Raw genomic sequence first — 13,935 nt, 5'->3', positions numbered from 1 at the left:
CGGGCCGCGGGCCCCGCGTCCGGCCGAGCGCCAGCCCCGGGCGTTGCCATGGGGACGCGGCCCGGCCGGCCCGGCCGCCGGGAGAGCAGGCGGGAGTGTGAATTTACACACGGAGCACAGGGAGACGGGGTTTGTGCGGGATAGATGGGGCAGTGTGCGTGCAAAACTTACACGCCTGCATGTACTCCAAAGACGCGGCTGTGGAGGCACAGCAGGGAGGTGTGAGTGTGTCGGCACACACAAACCGTGTGTGTGCACGTCTGCAGCTATGGCTGTATGCAGGCATGTGTAAATACAGATATGTATAAAGACACGTGCATACCATATATGTACCTTAGTACCACACAATCACAGAATCGTTAGGGTTGGAAGGAACCTATAGAAATTATCCAGTCTAACCCTCCCACCAAGGCAGGGTCACCTAGAGCAGGTTACACAGGAATGTGTCCGGGTGGGTTTGGAAAGTCTCCAAAGGGAGATCCATGATCTCTCTGGGCAGCCTGTTCCAGGGCCCTGCCACCCTCAGTGTCAAGTTCTTCCTCATGAACTTGTGCTTCAGGTTATGGCCGCTGCTCCTCACCCTCTCACTGAGCACCACTGAAAAGTGTCTGGCACCATCCTCTTGGCACCCATCTTTGAGATATTTATGTGCAGTAATGAAATCCCCTCTCAGTCTTTTCAAGACTAAAGCGGCCCACCTTCTGCAGTCTCTCCTTTTGAGAGAGATGTTCCAGACCCCAAATAGTTTTTATGGCCCTTCTCTAGACCCACACATACTCATACATACAATATACATCACCCCCCATGGCAGTGGGGGTCAGAACTAGGTGATCTTTAAGGACCCTTCCAACCCAAACCATTCTATGAATGGTCTGCTGGAGGGGGGCAGAGTGGGAAAAAGAAAACCTTCATGCCAAGCAAGCACACAGCCAACCTGTATGCTAACAACACCCCACAAATCCAAACACAGCATCACAGGGAATGCTGATAAGCAAGCTAACTCCATCCCAGCCAGACCCGGTACAGATAAATGTATTTACACACCTATAAATGCATTTACACACCTATAAATGCATACAATACGTAGATAAATTCACACATACACATATAAACAAAATGTGTGTGTGGTACACAGCGAGTGCTGCAGGCAGAGGCAGCGCAGATGAGGAAACTTTGCAACACAAGCAAGAGAGCCATCTTTGCTTTCAGGTGTCATGATTGCTGCTGGAGGTGGCAGCTCCTCTGGGTGTAGTGCCTGCAAGTACTACAGGTCACAGCCTGCGAGTAGCAGCCCAGTGAGCCCCAAGTTCCTGCACACACCAGTGGGCACACTGCTGGATGAATGCACTGCCTTGCTGTAAGTGGTTCAGTTAGTCAATACGCAATTAATTCTAGCTTTTCCGTGTCAGATAGAGGAAAGAGTAATAGCATGCTAATTAAATTTAAAAGCCATGTCCCTGAAAGGCAATCAAATAAGCTCAAAAGGCACAGGGAATGTAGGGATAACAGATGAAAAGCTACACCAGTTTTCCACTGATTTAATTTTTTTCCCTTTGATTTACGCTGTCAGACAGAGGGAACTCCACTGAGAATCATGATGAGATCAAGATGGTAATTTTTTTTCCACTGTGACCTCAGACAAGTCAATCTTATCAGTAAAATTAAGATAATACTATGCTACCTGGCAAGTAGCTGCAGGGTTACATCCATGTTGTCAGTGTGTGTACAAAGGTATAGTGCAAGGAGTGCCAGCAAAACCCATGGGAAATGCTTTGGGTAGGTGTGTGGAACAGGGATCAAAACAATCCTGCAATGGACATTGTGAAGTCTTAGGTTTCATTCTAGTAGCACAGCTTCTTAATATGTCCTCTGCATTGATATTTTAAAAATTCTATACATTTAAGCTCAGTAATTATAGCAAGACTTTCATCAAGAGAATAAAAACCTATAGGACCTCTTTTTCTACAAATTGCTGGATGAGAAGGTTTTGGGGCCCTTCCTGGAGCAGAAGTGTGTTGCTGTTAGTGAGCTTAGGGTCACAGAGATTTTCCTCTGTGCTTCCTGGTAAATCACTCAAGAACCAGCTCTTCTACAGACACAGGTGGGGAGGAGCAAGAGGAGAAGAAGAATGTAGTTTTGGGGATTAGAAGGAGTAAGAGAAGGTGCCAATGCCAGCTCTCTCCCTACAAAAGCAAATTTCAAGGCAGTCATACACCTTGGTGCTCAAAGCAGTGCTGGCAACACTTCCTCCTGAAAAGATTATCAGCTAAAAGTGGACAGTTTTACGGAGTTCAACCAAATGCTGTCAGCAGTAGCGAAGGAGCAGCTTTGCAGAAAGTCAGTTCCCATCCCATAACAATCAGTGAGACTTTTGCTGAATCCTTCACAGGCTTAGTACATGAATATTTTCAGAAAGAGCAGGAATCTGCAGGTAGGATTTGCCCAGGTTTTTAGTATGTATGCCGAGCATGTATAATTGTGCAATTTTGGCTTAGCAATTTAAGGACTCTTTAAAGATGGTTTACAGACTATTTCAATATGTGTCTGTGTCTGCATCTGCAATTTGCACAATCCCTACAGAGCATTTGGTGCTGAGGATCTGACAGCCACAACATACCTACTTTAGCAGTTGTTACTTCAGACTAGCTTTGCTCTGGTCCTAGGGACTGGTGCTTTGTTTGTGGCTGAAGTGCATTAGGGGCACTGCCAGAGCTCTCCTTCAAGCTTAATTTCACACAAAATATTCACATGCTCAAAGCCTGCTGTACTGCACAAAACAAAGCACAGCAGATGAGGACTATGTAGAGATTCTCTCTGTGAACAGGTGCTTGATCCTAAATTTAAAAACCATGCACCTTAACATCCCACTTCCCCCTAGCCCAATATTCGCAGTCATGTTCATCTGCTGGAGTATTTCTTAGGGAAAAAACAAGTTTTCTAAAAAGCTACCAGTGCTAGCTCGCATCCATAAATCCCAGCAGGAAATGTCCAACTGCCTGTACACTTTTAGGCTGAAGGATGGAAGGAAAGAACAACATGTTTTCAGTTTAGCATACTGAGAATTTAAATTATTTTCTTGTTTTAAGCATTTCAGTAGTATTAATATATATATCACATAGCACTAGCATCCAAAAGAAGGGAAGGGAATTATTTATTTTCCAAAGAAAAGCATACTTTCAGGGAAGGTTTGTAATCTGTACTAGACCACAAAAATTACTTTAACTTATTTGTAACCTACTGAAGACCTTAGGTTGCACAACACTTATTTATAACCCAACCAGTTGCTTTCTCTTGTAGAATTAGTATCAACTTTTAAACAGTTCGAGGAATGGAGGCCTGGTACCTGAAAGACAGATAAACTCTTCCCCCTGGCGGCGTATGTGAGGCATTGACAGACGGTCAGCAAAAAGATTCCTGGATTGTGATGGGAGGAATTCCCGGATTAGTTTGAAGAGTCATTAAAAACAACACACACGGTTGTTTTTAAATCTCTGTAAAGTTTGACACCCTAGTGCTTTATTCATGGGAAAGCATATCAGCTATTTGATGAATTTGCTATCACATTAAACTGGCTGTCACATCTAGGAAGTCACCTCTTTATCCAGACATACACAGAAGACGGGATTTACTTAACAGGTTGCTCAAGTTTGAGCACATTCCCTCATTTTGCTAGTGTGGGGACAAAGTTGCAGCTGGGTGCTCTTACACCACTGATCTGCAGAGGAAACAATCCAGAAGCAGCTACATGACTCTGCAGTCCAGTTGAGGGCATGGCCTGAATCACATTAGGTGAACGGAGAGCTTGCACCCCAGAAGATAACAATTGCCAGGATGGCAAAAAGCACTGCTTTCTGAAGCTTCACCCATTGCCCTGTGCCCAGTGAAGATGCTGGGCTGAGCAAGAATCTGAGTTCCATTAACACAGCCACATGCACCAAGGGATTCTGCAATCACTAATCCTCCAGTCATTCCCACTCATGGCACATCTGAAAGGGACCTTCCAGCTCAGTTAGCCTCTCTCTGCACTCAGGCCTCCTCTGACGGGATGCCCTGCTGGTGAATGAACAGCAGCCCCTTGGCCTGAAGGTCTTCTGCTGCCATAAATACTCCAAGGCACTGGTTAAAGCTCTTCGAAGATGATACACCTAAGTGCAAGGATTTACAGCTGACAGGGCAGGACACAAGCAGAAGCTGAGTCCCTTTCCTCATCTCTGAAGTTAAAACATAAACTGGATGATGCAGGTTTTTGTTTTCTGCTCTTCAGAGTCCTGAAACTACCTTGCACCTTGATGCAGAAACTAAAGTCCACTTGATTACACTTGGTTCTTTCAAAGGAGCAGTGCAAGGAAAGCCCTTCTTCACACAGGAATCTAAGGCCTGTCTCTTTTGAGAGGAAAATACATTCCACCTATCTGGCTTTATTTTCAAAGTGTCACAGAGAAGTGTTACAGACAGAAATCCATTTTGTGAGGACAGACAAGTCATGCCACCTTTTTTAGCTTGTCTCTTAGTTCACAATAAAGCTGACTTTCAAAGCTGAGAATGTTTTGGTGTAAGGATTTTTATTCTTCCTTCCTCCTCAAATCTGTGTATCAACAAATGGAAACCTCTGTGCTTGTGCTGCCTTGCTTGAAGCACAAAGCTCTGGTGCTGGCCAACCATGCTGACCAGCTCAGCTTTAATGACATAGTCACACAAGAGCATGCAGTTCTATTTAAAGCTTCCCAGACTCTCCTGAAAAGCTATGTGAGTGGTAGGTATGTAACCACCGCAGACTCACTGAGGCACAGTGCAGACTAATGGTTCACATTCAAAGGAATCCTAGTCAACATTTATAGCAATCATTTCGCATAGAGTTTAGGGTCTGACCCTCCCTTTTGGAATAAAGGAAAGTTAGATTGTTCTTCTATTTACTTCTCCCAGCTCCAATATTTTTCTGCATTAAAGAAGGTATGTCTGAGTATGCCAGTGCTGTGTCTCCCCTTGTTTCCCACTGTATCAGAGTTTCACTGCAATATGAGGCTACCTGGAACAGACCTTAGACTCAATCATTGGACAGGAGACTAAGATCTGGGAAGAGTTATCCCCAGGATGAAACCGTCATCAAGGCAGCAAGATTTTGCTGGACAAAGAAGTCCAATTTGTTTTTTAACTCAGAAATAGAAAAAAACCTACAGATAACATGGCACAAGAAGTTTACCTTTCATTTGAGTATTTCTGGGAAAAAAATCCCCAGAAGTATAGAAACCCAGTTAATAAATGCACTATTGTTCATCTGGATCCCTTAGCAGGCACAATAGATGCACTGTATTTTCCACGTTACAGAAAAGTGAGCAGAGCACAATTATTTGTCCTTCAAACCCTGAGAGCTCTGGCAGTCACTGTGCAGAGGGAGTGGAGAGATTCCAGACATACCATCAGTGCCTCAACTGGAAACTCCTGCAAAAGATGCATTATTCAGCTGTATTTAGATGAATCACTACTTAAGGCTCCCAAACAATATTAACATTACACTACCATTTCAGTTAAAGGCATTTATAAAAGTAATTAAGAGAATTTTGCATTAATAATCCCTCTAAAAAAATCTGCTCAAAGCTAGACCCAAGTCTTATCATAGACTCAGAATCACAGAATGACAGAATCACTAGGTTGGAAGAGACATTCAAGATCATCAAATCCAACCCATGCCCAAACACCTCAACTAAACCACAGCACTGAGTGCCACATCCAATCTTTTTTTTTAAACACATCCAGGGATGGTGACTCCACCACCTCCCTGGGCAGACCATTCCAGTACTTTATCACTCTTTCAGTGAAAAACTTTTTTCTAATATCCAACCTATATTTCCCTTGATGCAGCTTGAGACTGTGTCCTCTCATTCTGTCAGTGGTTGCCTGGAGAAAGAGACCAAGCCCCACCTGACCACAGCCACCTTTCAGGGAGTTGTGGAGAGTGATAAGGGCACCCCTGAGTCTCCTTTTCTCCAGGCTGAGCCACCCCAGTTCCCTCAGTCATTCCTCACAGGGCCTGTGTTCCAAGCCTCTCACCAGCCTCATTGCCTCCTCTGGACCTGCTCCAGTGTCTCAAGGTCCTTCCCAAACTGGGGGGCCAGAACTGGGCACAGCACTCAAGGTGTGGCCTCACCAGTGCCGAGTACAGGGAAGAATGATCTCCCTGCTCCTGCTGCCACACTATTCCTGATCCAGGCCAGGATGCCCTTGGCCTTTTTGGCCACCAGGACACACTGCTGGCTCATGTTCAGCCACTGTCACCAGTACCCCCAGGTCCCTTTCGGGCACTGTCCAGCCACACCATCCCCAGCCTGGAACGCTGCAGGGGGTTGTTGTGGCCAAAATGCACAGCACTTGGTCTTCTTAAACTTTGACTTCATCCTATTGGACTCTGCCCATCCACCCAACCATTCCAGGTCTCTCTGCAGAGCCCTTCTACCTTCCAACAGATCAACACATGCTCCCAGCTTAGTGTCATCTGCAAATTTACTAATGAAAGACTCAATATCCATGTCATCAATAAAAATATTGAACAGAACTGGCCCCAGCACAGTCTCCTGAGGTACACCACTGGTGACTGGCCACCAGCTGGATGCAGCACCATTCACCACCACTCTCTGGACCCATCCAGCCAGGTCTTAACCCAGCAGAGTGCTCCTGTCCAAGGCATGATTCAACCTATATCAAGTATCTGCCACATATTCCTGCTGAACTTTGTTTCAAAAGAGCAGTAGTTTGGCCAGAGTTTGGCTATTTCATGAGTTACCTATATAGTACTGGGCCTGATAATAATTTAGAAACGTTACATTTCTTTTACACATAACCACCTCCTTGTACAATGTTTAGATGAGTCATTTCAACATATAGAATATCTCACCAGTATGCAAAAGCAAACAAACAAAACACAATAGGAAAAAAATCCCTGGTGCTATAAATCTCTCTTGAGCTCAACAACTGTAAGAACGAATTGGTGGGCAGCACCCTGCACTGATGAGATTCATCAGGAGATGCAGGACTGAGAACTTTCTTCTCAGTTCAGGCTACAGGAACTTATTCCAAAGTTATGGAACTACAGCTATCCAATAAATAGATGAAGGAGAGAATCTTAGAGCAAATATCCTGCTGTGTCTGACTCCATTAGTGCAAAAAGAAAAAGTGCACTAATAATGGGAATGTGGTTGTTCCACGGTTGTAAATTAACTTCTCATTCTGCTTACTTTTATTCAGCAACAGGCTTCTCACTGATGTGCAAGGAAGCTCTTAATTCATCTGTCAGAAAGGAAGGGAATGATCAGTGAATCAGACAGGGAGGGCAAGAGGATGATTATCCACAGTACTCCAGAGCCCTCCCTGCAGTGTTTTTCCCATGTCAGGAAATGAGCTGAGAACCAAACAGATACCCTTGTAGTTACGTGCAGATTTCAACTATGCTTCAAAATTCTGATTTTTATTTTTTTGCCCAAAAGCAGTTCTATTCCCAATACAACTCTCTCCCTTAAAGCAGCTATTAAGGCTTAACACCCTGTCAATTTGTGCTGAATTCTTGGCAGGAAAACTCTTTAGAGAGCTGTGCCTTTTGTAGCAATCTTCAAAAGCAGCACTAAGGACTGGAAAAAAAAGTAGTATTTTAACATCATGGGATGTCTAATACCCTTCAGAAAACCAGAAGCACTGCTGAAATAGCACTTTTTTCTTACCTTTTAGTTTAGAAATTAATTCTAAGACTTTTCTTCAGATATTCAGCACTGGCCAGTTGTGATTGTTTTTTCAATCTGGCATGTCAGCTGATCTTGATAATAGAAATGGAAAACCTTATTTGGATAGAAAATAACTTGAGGAGGTAAGAAACTAATTTGTGAAATTACAAGTACACAAAACGTGACATAGAAGGAACTGTTCTGAATGAAAATCTGAATGAAAGGATTTAGTGATGGTCATAAAATCCATCATGCTGACAGAAGAGCAGAAGTCCTATTCCTTGGCAAGCACAAACATTTGAGAAGCACTAGCTGGGCTTGCTTTGAATCAAAGGCATGTCTTAAAAAACATCTCCTAGCCCTTTGCTAGAACAGTTTACCATGCTGACTTTTCCCCAGCTCCTTCCCACAACTGAAGTGAAACTGGAGTTTTCTCCAAGCCTCTGTCAAAGTGTAAGCTGGAGGCCATACAGACCAAGTACACAACCACAGCACCAAGATCAGGAACACTTTGGCAAGTGAATACCTATCCTTTACATATTTAAGGTACTTAGAAATGTGTCTGCCGGCAGATCATTTTGAGCACAGTAAATCTTAATGGCAGATTAAAAGAATTTTCAATATTAATAAATGTAGGACACAAGTGCTCTCACATGCTGCAGCAAGACATTGCTTTACTGAGAGATAAATTGAGAAGTAACAGCTTCCAAAAAGCCCTGGTTCTGGGCAACTGTTTCGATATGGTCACTTGCAATATCTAGATCTATTTGGAAAAGCAGAAAGAAAATCCCTACATTCACATTTGAGTCCTTGATACCAAAGTTTTATCAGTTGTTTCCTCTGGCATTTCTCAGTAACAGCTCTATGTGGAGATACAAGGATGTAGAACACATGACCATCAGTCATGAGCATGCCCTGCTCCCTTGAAGTGCCAGAGGTTGTCATCATTTCAAGAGAGTCACCAGCCAGTGCTGGTGACATGCTACAACTGGCCAATGCTACAACTCCCTCATCCTGAAGGAGACCTCATTTTTACACAACCCTGGTTTTTTGTAAACATTAAGTCTCATTTTAATCAGAATTTCTTCTAGATATATCTGTAATGATACCTGGAAGGAAGACTATTAATAGGTTACACACACCTTGACATGCACATATGGATGGATACCTGCACATGAGGGAAGAAGCATGCCAATAGCTTTTTCAGTCTGAAGCATCAACCAAGAGCAGAAAGCTGTAAGAAACATCTTTTAGCCCAGGGCAGACTAACTGACAGCTCCCAGAATTCCTAGTCAGTATTTACATGTCTTTTAACTAGATAGCTGCTTATAGTTTGCTGCATTAGAAACAGAAACTTCATATACCTGACTTGGGCCTTTTTATGGCAGCCTTTCTTATATCTTTGCAGAATTTTGCTGTTTTCTGCTCCTATTTTTGCCTTTCAGACCCTGGGTATTACCTTGCAGTCTAAATCTTCAGTCCCAGCCCAAGCAACAAGGCACTTCTCCTCACCCAGACATGGAACAGGAGAATACATGGCCAGTATTTGGCCTCGCACAAGAAGTGCCCTTGCTGCTTTCTTGGGACAGATCAGGAGGGAAGTGAATCTCTCATTTTCATTCCTGTTGGAACAAAGCAGTCCTTTCGTGGCTTTTATTCACTTTTCAGAATTCTTGGCTTTTGCAAGCCTTGTGACTCCTGCAGCTCCTTAAATCCCACTCTAAGGGTGGTGTAAGTACTTCCATCTGCCTTGATGTGGATTCTACAGTGCTGCAAATCATGGGCATTCTGCAAATGAGACAAGAGGTGTTATAGATAATCCACCAGAACCTGAAAATCTGAGTTTGATTTTTATCTCTGCTGTAGAATATTTGGCCTTGTTTTAGTAGAAAATTTGATTTGTTGTCAGGTGATCTTTTAGGCTAAAACAAACATATTTAAACACAATATTTATGTACAAAAAAAGCACCTCATTATAGTTTCTATTAAGATCTGATTTCCTTTGACTAGCTGAATCCCTGTGTTTTTCCATTTGAAAGTGAACAGGATTGTTTTACTCAAACAAATTTTGAAACAGGTAACCATAATGCATAATGCTCTTCTTTCAACCAAGTTTTTTTATACTATTCTTCATGGTTAGTTCTACTTTAATGCAGGTGTAACATCATGCTATTTCAATCTTAAGCTCTCCAATAATGAACAAAGGATATTTGTTCTCAGAAACAACTAAGGTGGGTCATCTCTGTAGTCATCTGGATATGTTCACTTTTATAGGACAGAAAGGAAGTTCTTGTTTTACTTTTAATCTGTGACTTTAATCGGTTTTTTATGGGCTTTATCTTTAGTCTGGTTTCATTAATCTGTTTGAACTTCATGTAATTTTTTCCATTTGTGTGTCACCATATTCCTGATGTCGAAGCAGTAGTGACCTTAAAGTGCTGCTCTGAGCTCCATTTCACGTCATTGCTCTGATTGTAAAATTCTTGGTTTATAGTGTTTGAAGGACTGAATCATTTGTGTTGATACACGACACATCATATTAACCTTTAAACTTGCACACACCAGGCTGAGAACTTCCAACTGGCAACTTTCACAACCTCTTTTCAAAGTTCAGTGGGGATAGAATTAATTTAAAATGTAAGCACCCTATAGGATGAGATTTAAAAGACAACACATTAAGTATTGATACGAGTGTCTTTCATAAACACAGAATTCAGGATCAAGCTTTGACCTACACTATCAAAGCAGTAACTTACATATTTAGAGAAATGGGCCTTTGGAGCAAAGCAAGGATTTCCATGCCTGTTCCAAGCCTGGTGACTCTACTTGTTGCAATTGTTTATTTCAGGTGACCTTCAAGATTTTCAGCCAGCTCTAAAAATTACATCCTCTTTTACTTCATCCTTAAGAATATCCTCTTCCTCCTAAAGTTAGAATTTTTGAAGGAAGCCCACAGTGACATTAAAAGTTTATTTCTCAGCTTTGTGGATGACCTTTAACACACAAACTGCTCTCAGAAGTACCTGTGAAATTCTGGAGGGATGTTTTGATGAAAGATGATGGATCATTTCTTTGACCACTTTCTTACACTGGAGGTTTCACACTATTCTAGATAATGGACATCTAGATGGGCAAATAAATATAGAATATCAAAAGGAAGAATATAAGTTTACAGACTGCTAAGATCTGTACCCTCTCTATGTAAAGACTTCTAGAACTGTCTGGAAAATAGCCACAATGTAAAACTTCCCCAAAAGCTTGAGTTAATGACTCTATGTCATTGGGTATATCTCGCAGTAAATCTGTTTTATGTCCCAGTCAAGTAGAACCTGCCCAAGTCACACCTTAAAACATGAGCAGCAGATCAAACATTTACACAATACCTGACTGGAATGTTATTGTACTTAGGGCTTGCATGAAACAGCCTCTTGCTTTGTTCCTGCATTGCACCCCCTACTTCTAATGAGGACAGATATTCCTAGCACACACATCTGTGGGCGAGGCAGTCATTGGACGACTTTGCTGGTCAAAAATTTTCTACTCGAGTGACTCAGAGCAGTCTTTCAGTGAGCTGCAGAAGGGGCTTGTGATCAGCATATGAAGAAAAAAGTTCTTTCCATGTCCCGTTGAAAACTTGGGTCTAACTAGAGGCCTGCAGCTCAAGGAAAGATGTTTGCCTCTTATCTGTACTGACAGGCAACATTTCTACCATTTGAAGTCAGGAAGAGAAGAAGAAAATAAAACAGGTAAGAAAAATGGGTATGTGTGAGGGGGAAATAAAGCTGAGAGATGACTGTGCATGTGTATATAACATGGAGCTCCTGGACCAGGTCCAGTGGAGGGCAATAAAGATGTTGAGAGGACAGGGAAAGCCTGAGGGAGCTGTTCAGCTTTTAGATGACTGAGAGGGGATCTCATTAATGTCTATCAGTCTCTGAAAGGCCAGGAGGATTGAACTAAGCTCCTCTCAGTGGTGCTGAGCAACAGGACAAACAGCAATGTGCAGAAACTGATGGACAGGAAATTCCACCTGAATATGAGGAAGAACTTCTTTACTGTGCAGGTGACTGACCACACACTGGAACAGATTTCCCAGAGAAGTTGTGGAGTCTCCCTCACTGGAGATATTCAAGAATCACCTGGACACAATCCTGTGCATTGTGCTCTAGGATGACCCTAATGGAGCAGGGAGGTTGGACCAGCTGGCCCCCTGTGGTCCCTTCCAATCTTACCCATTCTGTGATTCTGTGTGACTCTGTAACTCACTGAAGAAGCCAGTCTGCCACTTTCCACACATTTCTGTGCTAGTTCTGGTTTCTTTGACTCTGACTCCAGTAGATTAGTCAAAACCATTTAAATATTCTGAAAAAAAGTGTTGTGGTTGCTCCCCTCTGTGTGCACATAAAGTGACACTACTGCAGGATGGTCACTTTCAGGGGGAGGGAGAAAGAAATTGCTCCAAAATGTTCAAGAAATTCCTGCCTCCAGCATATATTCAAGAGGGTGGCTTTCAAGCACTGTAAATCCTTTTGCAGACTCACCCCTTCTCTGGTCCACACACATCAGATTCATTAAGATAGCTTGCGAAGGGAAAAAGTTTTGCTATCCTCAGTATAAAGTCATACTGACACCCACTGACATCCAGCTTTTCCAGCACATTATGGTATCAAGCCTGCATGACTTTTTACTGGAAGGTCAATCTCCACTTTTAAAAGAGTTCAGTAGAAGGTGCTGTAAGAACATTAATGCCAGGAGCTGTGGAAGGAGACCTGATGCAGTGCACAGTAACAAATCCACACAGTATGCTTGAACTCAGAAACTCCTCAATGCCATATGCTGGATTTAACAAAAAACTTCATGTACAAGAGGAAAGAGGCCTCAGAGGAACCTACTGAGAACCAAGAAAAAGCCACCACCTAAGATCAGCTGCTATCCTCCTGTCAGGTTATAATGGTTCTTACTGTTCCCCTGGACTTCAGACAATATTGTACCCCTCAGGTTTTCTAGTCTGCTTCCCATACCAGCATTTGGATGAGAACAAATAAGTAAAATGCAGGAGCACAGATATTTTTGTCCTAAGTAAGGCTGCAAGTCAATTGAAATATGATGATTTTATGTTAAGGATTACAGTATCAAAAAAGAAGTTTTTTTCACTAGAGGAATAGAAAGATACGCAGTTTTAGTATTTTTAAAGAAAGAGTAATTTTACTAAAGGAAAAATAATTATAGTAAACAAGGAAAAAGATGCAAGAAGCAGAGCCTTTAGAAACTTACAGGGCTTATAGACTCCAATCGTTATTATTCACTTCCGAATGAGCTCAGTTCTTTCAAGAAGTCTTTCAATACCATGTATGTCCTTTTACACTGCCAGACTTTCAAGACCCACTCCAAGTCACTCAACATATTGCTTCTTAGATAGAACCAAGCACAGGTTTTGCTTTCAGGCTTTTACAGTATTTTAAGACTTTCAGGCTTTTACAGTATTAGAAGCTTTTTGTTCAGGAGGATCTTTGAACCACATACATTCTAACACCTTAACCTTGGATTTAAAGCTAAAAAGATTGGGGGCACATACTGAAAGACCTCTGCTAGTGTGGTGTGTGTAGAAAATCCCAGGATATTTTCCTTCAGAATGGAATAAAAGAAAGTTTTGCTGTCTTTTTGGCAGCTTCCCAGGAATCCTCTGGCAAGATCACAGTGGTCCCACATCATACTATGAAAGGAATCCAACTCCCCATTGTCCTTGGTGAAAGCCCTGCAGAGGATGGTCTCTGCAAAGCTCAGTGCAGAACTGGCAAGCCTGCAAGAGCATGTGTCAGCTTGCACAGCAGAGACACAGATCAAGGCCTCAGTCACAGGAGTGCACCTCTAATTGACCAGCAATACTGTCAGGGAATTACAGTTCATGTCCCATCTGCAGCAGACTGGGTGGCTGGTGCTTTCTGTAACTTTGCAAGGTTTCCAGCAAAGTCACCCAGGAACTCTCCAGTACCTGCCAAGAGAGCCCTTTTTGGCAGAATTAAAAGAATAAGAACTTTCCCTTGGCAGTAAAGTTAGTAATTCTAAGCTTTCAACTTACAAAGCTCAGCTTACTGAACTGAACCCAGTATTACAGCCTTATCTGAGTCATGCTTTGAAACACAGTTTCTTTCACATGGTTTGTGAGATGGAATGGGAATTTGCTGCTCTTAACTACAGCAATCAGTTTGTAATGTAGTTAAAATCT

The 13,935-nt window shown here is 42.5% G+C and overlaps 1 long non-coding RNA gene across 2 annotated transcripts; it reads left to right on the top strand.

The window, feature by feature from the left end:
* Window positions 1–46: 46 nt before the first annotated feature.
* Window positions 47–4,543, top strand: LOC135296367 (uncharacterized). Of its 2 annotated transcripts, none has more exons than XR_010358427.1 (3): window positions 47–129; window positions 1,210–1,357; window positions 3,298–4,543. It is a non-coding gene; the product is annotated as an uncharacterized LOC135296367 (long non-coding RNA). The 2 variants fall into 2 exon arrangements; XR_010358428.1 differs by having other exon boundaries at window positions 92–221.
* Window positions 4,544–13,935: the final 9,392 nt, after the last annotated feature.

Source organism: Passer domesticus, chromosome 3 (genome assembly GCF_036417665.1).
Source record: "Passer domesticus isolate bPasDom1 chromosome 3, bPasDom1.hap1, whole genome shotgun sequence".
NCBI lineage: Eukaryota > Metazoa > Chordata > Aves > Passeriformes > Passeridae > Passer > Passer domesticus.
Note: the sequence above shows the minus strand (reverse complement) of the source record. Positions and strands in the feature narration are given on the sequence as shown.